The sequence below is a fragment of the Pipra filicauda genome, unplaced genomic scaffold (genome assembly GCF_003945595.2).
Source record: "Pipra filicauda isolate LSUMZ 115617 unplaced genomic scaffold, ASM394559v2 scaffold86_size2582843_pilon, whole genome shotgun sequence".
Taxonomy (NCBI): Eukaryota; Metazoa; Chordata; class Aves; order Passeriformes; family Pipridae; genus Pipra; species Pipra filicauda.
Window position 1 is genome coordinate 2569089 of NW_024105053.1, and position 8375 is coordinate 2577463.

The window sequence follows — 8375 nt, forward strand, 5'->3', positions numbered from 1 at the left end:
TGAATAGAGACAATCAGTTTCAGGAGGGGCAGGAATTACAAAGTTGTGCTCATATGCTTCTAAAGCTTACTAAACTTTAGTGAACTTCATAACCTGAAATGTCTTTTGCATGAAGTCTTATATAAAATGTAACTATTTTCCATATCTAAAGTTACTTTAAAAATATGAGTACATGCTCTTCTTCCTAAACCCTTCATTCTTTAATCAAATATATGCTTCCTCTAAATTCATTGCTTTATTCCACTGTATAAAACTAGGTGGATTCAAATACTTACAGGAAGAATCTGAAGCATTTGGTTGTTATTAGTGTAGAGATAGTGGACTCACACACACAAAATATTCAAAATACTTAGACATGTTCAAGTGATTTTTGTTTTGTTTGGGGCCTATACAGCATGAAACCACAGCCTGTAGTACAACAGATCTTTTTGCTTTTTATTTTTATTGTGCAGTATAATTTCAGATTAATAAAACAAACAAAGACAATGCTTTTATTCTCTAATCCCCACATTTTATTATTTTTATTTAAATATAACATACTATACATTGTTGCTCAGTGATTTTCGTATCCCTTTTCTTTTTTAAACCCCTTTCCCTGTTTTCCTTTTACTCAGGAGTGTTATGCTGAGCGTGACAGAAAACAGAGCTTATGTTTGAGGATCTGGGATACTCTAATGTCTGCAGTTTGCTCCCACTACAGTGGGTATTACAGTATACCAAACACACAGGAATCATTGATTCCTTCAAGCGTTTTTCATTTTGTTTAATTTTCAGAAACCACTTTTCATCTCAGAAATGGTTCCTGACTCGCTTTGGAAAAGTGATATTTTCTGACCTTGTTGTTTGAGCAGCATAGTGTTTTGAGTACTATGATAACATTTATGCATAATCCTCCCCTGACCAAGTCATCTAGGTAATTCTGTCTGAAGAGAATTTCATTTGTACCCTAAGTGTTCTTTAAGAGGTCATTCAGTACTGCATTTGCTCAAGCTCATACTGAAGATTGGTGGTCCACTATGACTTGTCAGTTTTAATTACTGATTACAAATTTAAACAACAGAAGCTCATTTTTATCATAGTAATTGTTTTGCTGTGAGCTGCAACTACCTTTAGAATCTGAAATTCTTATTTCTCTTTCTAGAAAAATGTCATTTGTGAAGAAGAAATCTGGAGATAAAGTACCATGCAATACAGCATCAGCTATTAACTAAAAATATGTTGTCTCTCAATGAATTCCTAGTTTTAAAACAGCTGACTTTATTTAAGGACAGGAAATATAACCATTTTGTATTTTATGGGGAAGCATTTTTTTTGCCTTTTTTTTAAAAGAAAACCCCAACTAATACTTAAATAACAGATTAAGATTGGAGTGCTGGTTAAACATTGACTTAAATAAGTTATAGAAGATTCCAACAACACCAGGCTTTATAGAGGTTAAACATTTTCAAAAAGACACATTAAGCAAGGCTCTCCTTTGTACCAAAATACAGTCTCCAAACAATAAAAATAAAACCAACTTTTTCACAACAAGAAATATTGAAGATAAACTGCAGCATCAATATAATCTTATAGTTATCACTTAAAGTATTTAAAACAAAATAATATTATACTACTTTTGTTTCTTACTAAAGACACTGCAAAGGCTTATTTATTTATTTAATGGAATACAAGGTGAAGACAGTGGTACAAATTGTTTGATGTACTGTTTTCTATTTATCTGCTCTAACAAAATGAATCTCAATATGGTTACAATGGTGAGCTATCCAGAGCTCTCTAAAATTAATGAGTAAAGCAAAACATAAAACAAACCTTATGTACCTTTAATTGAACAGACTTCATATTATGCTTAACTTTATTATACTGTAGTTGCTCAAGTTAAGCCATGGGACTAGTAACACTTCATAAAAATGTGCTAGATGTTATGTGTTTTGAGCCTTCAATTACTGTGATGGTTATGAAAGTCATGTTAAAGCTGGAAACCAGCACAGCTTTTCAGTTGGCTCTCATATATAATATACAAGTGAGTAATAATCTCTGAAAAATGCATGAGCATGATTTTGGATCTTCTGTCTCTCAGTCCTGAATTAGATATTGCTCTCACTATACGCATGTGATTCTACGAGTTGGTACCAATGGCAAATAGGTGAATGAGAGCATTAAGTGAATAAGGAGTGAAGGACTGTGTTGCCTTCTTGCTTAGCTTTCAGAGGCCAAATGATATACTTAGGAATTACACACTAGTGTTTAATTTTAACATTTGCAATCTCAGTGACTGTAACAGGGCTGTCCACCTCTAGGTTCCAGTCCAATGTGTGCTACAGAATATCACACTGATTGCGATGCATTAGATCCTAGCTCCAAACTGAAATCAAAGTCAGCTGAATATATACACAGATGCATTGACATCCAAGTACAGATGTGGTCCCTCCTCTCAATTTCAAAATAGCAGAAAGACCCTTTGAACAAAGTATTTCTTGAAGTTTGTTCTTGAGTGCTTATAAGTACAAAAATTTCTCCAATATAAAGAAGCCAATACCATAAATCCAAGCACTGCTTGTTTGGTCTTTTGCTTAAGTGCAAGATAGTCTAGAAAAAAGACGGAGTATACACTTTAAATTCTGCCTTTAAAGCCTTGTCTAATACCTATTCTCAGAGTACTTCTGAGGTTTTGACATCTTACTCTATCAACCTCTCTGTGAAGTACTAAGAAAAAGGGAAAATAACAAAGAAGCAAATGAGGAAAATATTTCAAATAAAAAAGATATTTAACATCCTATTAAATAAATAACTTAGAGAGAAATAAAAAGAAACAAATTTAGAACATACAAGCAAACCATACTATTCATTTTGTTAGAACAGTTATATACTACTTTGCTTATCCTATCCATTCTTCCAAAAGGCTTCTCCAGAAATGTCATTATTTGTGCATATGACCCAAGTGCTTCCAGTAAATGCTTGCGTGTCTAACTGTTCATTGAATCATTAGGCTTGAATGAGCAATTAAGGACTTTGATATGAGTTAGTATTCCATAAATAGCATTCCCCATGAAGATCACGCAACAGATTGTCTTATGTCCATCAAGGTCTGTTGCAGTGATTAAAAAAAAAAAAAAGTTCACACTGGCAATAAATTCCATCCCCTTTGATCCAGCTTGCATTTTGATTATAAGATACGACAACAAACTAAATAAAGGTATTTCATGTGCTAGCAATAAGTACAAAACCTTCAAAGGCTTCCCCTGCTCTCATTTCAAACATGCAGATGTCTGGGCTATTTCTCTGCTTTTACCCTTTAAGAGAATTACCAAATATTCTTGACATAACAGCCTTTGGTTCAGCTTCATCAAAAAAATAGCTTGTTCATCTATGACATGACCACCATGGGAAGAAAGTGAGCAGAAGTGTTTTTCCTTCTTGTTTTCTGTCCTCTCTTTGTGGTTCCCCTCCCATTCAGAGCCACAAACATTTGCCTTCCATTGTGCTTCCAATTTAAGGATGCGTATGTGTTATATCCATTTTCTTCTATTCTTTCCTTCAATTTGCAATCACTATTAAACTCCTTCTGTTAAAAGAGGAAAAAAATACACAAATTCAGAACAAACATAATGTTTCAGAATTGCAGCACACTGAAGGCAAATACTTTCTAAAAATATTTGGAAGATTTTAGTGTTCACTGACACTCCTTTAGGATTCTACAGTGTATTTAAATAAAAGTTTCACTGTGTCCACAGTATTTAAAGCAAAATCAGTTAGACGGCAAAAAGTGAAACTAACAAAATATATAATTAATTACTCACTGCATAATTTTAGCAGTGAAATTTAGTGATATAATTTAGTCAGAACTGAAATTAAATTTCTCTGTGTTAGAATACGGCAACAATATTAAATCAAGTTCTCAGTCATAAACTCAAAAGTATAAGGAGGCAATCTTGAAATCATTAATCATATTTCAGTTCTAACAAATATAACCCTTAAATATCTTGAACAAGATATTGATACCATATGTTAAACAAATAAGTATGGCATAGCCGTACTTCTTATTTAAAGTAAGATCCTTTAAAGCACACTAATCATGAAATAGGGCTTTTTGGACGGTTGCAAATACTGTCATGCTGCTATTACAATGAATGTGAGGCCTTTTTACCTTGTTTACCTGAAGATGGGTTTAGCCTAAAAAAGAATCATGCATGATCCTGTATCTTATTGACTAAAACAGCTTGAAAGTAGTTTTTTCTATAGTACCAGAGATTAAGGTTTTCTGTTTTTAAAGGAGAACCAGTTGTCAATTTGTTAGAAGGAATAAAAAATACAAGCATGTGGAAGCATGTTGTTAAATGCACTTTTACACAGATCTACTTTTCTATACTGAAGCCAAGAATGTTTTGTTTTCATAAACAAGTAATTCCTACATACAAATCCATCCAATTTTAACAAACTACTTATATTCCATTTAGAGGTCTTTTAAAAGTGGAATGATTACAACATAATTAAATTAAAATGAAAAATTAGCATTTCGTCGTTTCTGCATTTCAGAAAATAAGATGTCATTTCACAGCTCAGGTAGAAACATGTCAGAATCTCAGCGTATGATATACTAAGTGCATGCACTATTTTTAATTTATCTATGAACAAGACAAGAAAGAAATCTGAATAATAAAACAATATTCATGGTACAGTTAAGAATTTCAGGGACATTGTATCTTTTATTACAATCAACATCCCTAGATATTCAGGTAATACACATATAGAAAGTATCCACATTAATAAAAAAGATATAAGACTATTGAAAATATATTTTCCATACCTATTAACTTTAATTAGAATTTTAAAACTAGTTAATGTTCAGTACTTTGATACAGTAAGAGTTTTGTGTTAATAATTAATGTTTTAGTTGCCTCTAAGATCACAGAACACATACTTAACAGAATTGCATCTGTTCATATTCATATATGCACATATTCAAATTCAATTGGTCTTTAGGATTACTAGTTATTTAAATAATGATTGCTGGGGAAGACACTATCAAGGGAAGACTCTCTACAAAGCGACTACTGATACTGCCTGTATTCACAAAGCTATATAGATAATTTAATACTTATTTTCTGTAATATGCCACCTCGAGTGTCAAGGTATTAAAAAGGCAGATCGCCACTACTCACAGTTCTAAACTGTAGCAATTTCTCCTATATGCAGGCAGCTTATTTTGTTAAAGAAACCAAATAGTGAGTCTTCCTTTGGTCCCTCGTTCCAACCAGAGTCAGTCAAACGGAAAAGTATTTTGTAAACATAGAAGTCTTACTTAACTTGTTTTCCGAGATGCAGAATTGTACTCAAATCCAAACTTTTACCTCTATTCTTAGACAACAGAGAGAGAACAGATGATGTTGTGATGTGCTTAAGAAGTCTTATTGGCAGGGGTGTGACTGCCTTGCTCATTTCAGACTCAGGACTGCCTTGCTCATTTCAAACAAATTTCAGCATAATCCTGCACCAATGTCTATTGTACACATGCTCAAGAGTGTTTTTACAATTTTTATTGGTTCTGGTATTCATATCCATCTGCAAGCTGTCACACTGTAGTAATATGAGGCTAACTGCAAATCTGGGAAAAATAATAACAGAAGCATTCTTGAAATTGCTAAAGTATTATGGAATAGGTTTTGATAAATCATTATGCTGTGATTTTATGATGTGAATATTGAAAAATTATCTCAGCTGGAATTAAAAAAAAGGCTTTCCACAGTCGTATCCTCCTGTCAACACTATTTCTAATACATTATGAATTACTGAATCTTCTGGCAGCAGTTTCCACCTATGGTACATGAAAGCTGCTTTGACTTCTTCTGTATGTATACAGGATTATGGACTCTCACCATACCAGCCATGACAAACAACTTGGGCAAGAAAACTTGTCTTGGGCTTTGGGTTGGCCCATCACAAATGACTAAACTTCACACTGTAAACTGAGATGTGTGAATTGAAGATGTTGACTTATGCTAAAACCATCACCTATATAAAGAAGCATACCTACAATGACTATACTGAATAACTCCGTACACAGTTATATCTCTCAACAGAGCAGGACTAAGCCCTGATCATCCTGTAGTTCTGAACAGTGTAATTTTAGAAATGAAAATGTACATTTAAAGGAGTTTAAGAAACATTTATTTGTTCTGATCTTTCCTTAATGTAATTCTTTGACACCGTCAAAGAGTTTGGAAGGTCGCTTTTGAACCAGGAGTGACTAGCCACAGTGCAGATGAGGGAGGACAGTTTTTATTTTTTGTATGACCTCAACCCACCTGGTAGAAGTGTTTCCTTCAAAATGAAGGCCAAATGGCTTCAAGCCCCTTGAGTCTTAGTTTAAGATTAATTATCTTCAGAAGATTAATTATCTTCAGCAGAAGGAGGAGGCTTAACCACATCACTTGAGGATAAACCCAGTTCCTATCTGTGACCTTCTGTCTACAAAGCCTATGGATGTTCTGAACACTGAGCAACCTGAAGATTGGCTCATAACCTTTCCAGAAACTGACAAAACATTGCAAAATTACAAACCAAACCAGATGTAATAGCGGAAGAATCTGGTGTTTGTGTAATCACGTAGACGTGTGAGGATACATTTGAGTTTAATTGTTAGATTTATACATCATATTGCTCTCTACTAAAAATATTTGGATAGTTACTGGGTTTTCTTGGGTTGGTTTGTTTTTGTTTGTTTGATTATTTGGGTGGTTTTCATGTTTGGTTTTTTCCCCCTGAAAGTATCAGTAACCCCAAACTTAACACAAATAAAAATATTGTATACATGGAAAACCTCCAAATGTTAACCAAATTCTGCTCAGACTAAGTATATCTGATGATATACATGTTCATGTCTCTCTGTACTGCCCATAATCTTTTGTATTAATTAACACAGTCAATTTAAAGCTGGCTACTCTAGAAATCTTCAAAGTTGTAGTTTGATGACTTGGTGTGTTTACTCGATCAGCTCAAGTTTCCATGACTTCAAGTACACTTTATCCCTCCCAGAATTACTGCTAAATGTGACTGTAATCAAGAAAAATGAAAAACAAGCCTTCAAGACTACATTTTGTAGGACCATCTCCATTGACCTCTCCTTAATAAGAAATGTGACTGAAGCAGTAAGTATAATAAATCCCAGAATGTGTGTTGGTATGATATGAGCTTAGCAAACAAAAGGAAGCTTGTGTAGAGGAGTGATCCTGGTTTATCAGAGAATGAAATTTTGATGAACAGCTCACTTCAGCTCTAATTAGCAGTAATACACAGACAAGTGGGGTTTTCAGTAGTCAAGACAGGGAATGGTGCTGACTTCCGCAATCCATTTGGAATGTAAAAAAGGTACTTACAGAGCCGTAGACTTTTCCTTTTTTGTTCATGGCTAAATAGTAGTTGCTCTTAATAGACTTAACTGCCACAACTCCAATTTCTACAGATGTTATCTCCAATATGCCTAAAAAAAAAATTGAGCTATTTAATCACTTTTTTAGAGGATTTTCTCACTATAGAAAAGCCAACAAATCTGAAAAATACTAAACTTTTAATATTCTGGACTGATAGACCAATAAACTTTAGCAAAATTCTTCTCTAAGCAATTGCAAGAATATACATAAATATTTTTTCAATTAACATTTTGCTAACCCTGCATTTTAAACCACATAGATACTGAAACAGCTCCATTCTTCTTAGCATAGATTTTACTAAGTTTATCAGAAGAGACATCAGAACCACAGCATTAAATTTAATATATGGCATATGTCAATAGAATAGCATATGTCAATAGAATACTAGATTTCCCCCAATCTTCAAAACCCTTTATAAACAACTTTTTACTTGTAAGACATTCAGATAAACTAAATCTGTTGGTTGCGCTGAGCTGATAAATTCACTTTTGGCAAGTGTTGTGACAATTTGGGATGTAGTAAGACTAACCCAAATGGCCACACTATCTTTGTCTTTCATATATCAGAAACATTTTGCTCCGTTTGTAATAAATATGATTAATTTTTTTTTCCTTTAAAATGAACTGTTTCTGTGACACTGGCTGGTTCAAGGAACTAATAATTGGAGATACAGCTTTTCATCTCTGTTTTCCGCCCAGAAGCATACTGACTTGAGAGTAGTAGAAGTTACTACTGGGAGCAAAGGTCTCTGACATCTGGAGCTGCCTACCTGCTGCCAAGCAGAGGAGATATGGCCAGTTACTTAAATGAAAACTCTAAAAACAACTTCCATAGTTACACATAATATTAACTTGAGACTTAGCACAAAGTGCTTAGGTGGAAATAAGAGAAAGTAAACTCAGGGGAACTCTGTAATCAAGGAAATGTGAGGTAAAGAGTCTGCTAGGA

General features: G+C 33.7%; 1 non-coding gene across 1 annotated transcript; it reads right to left on the reverse strand.

The window, feature by feature from the left end:
• Window positions 1-414: 414 nt before the first annotated feature.
• LOC114000917 lies at window positions 415-7477 on the reverse strand. The gene is made up of 2 exons (XR_005567049.1): window positions 7374-7477; window positions 415-3562 (listed from the first exon to the last, which is right to left on the reverse strand). It is a non-coding gene; the product is annotated as an uncharacterized LOC114000917 (transcript).
• Window positions 7478-8375: the final 898 nt, after the last annotated feature.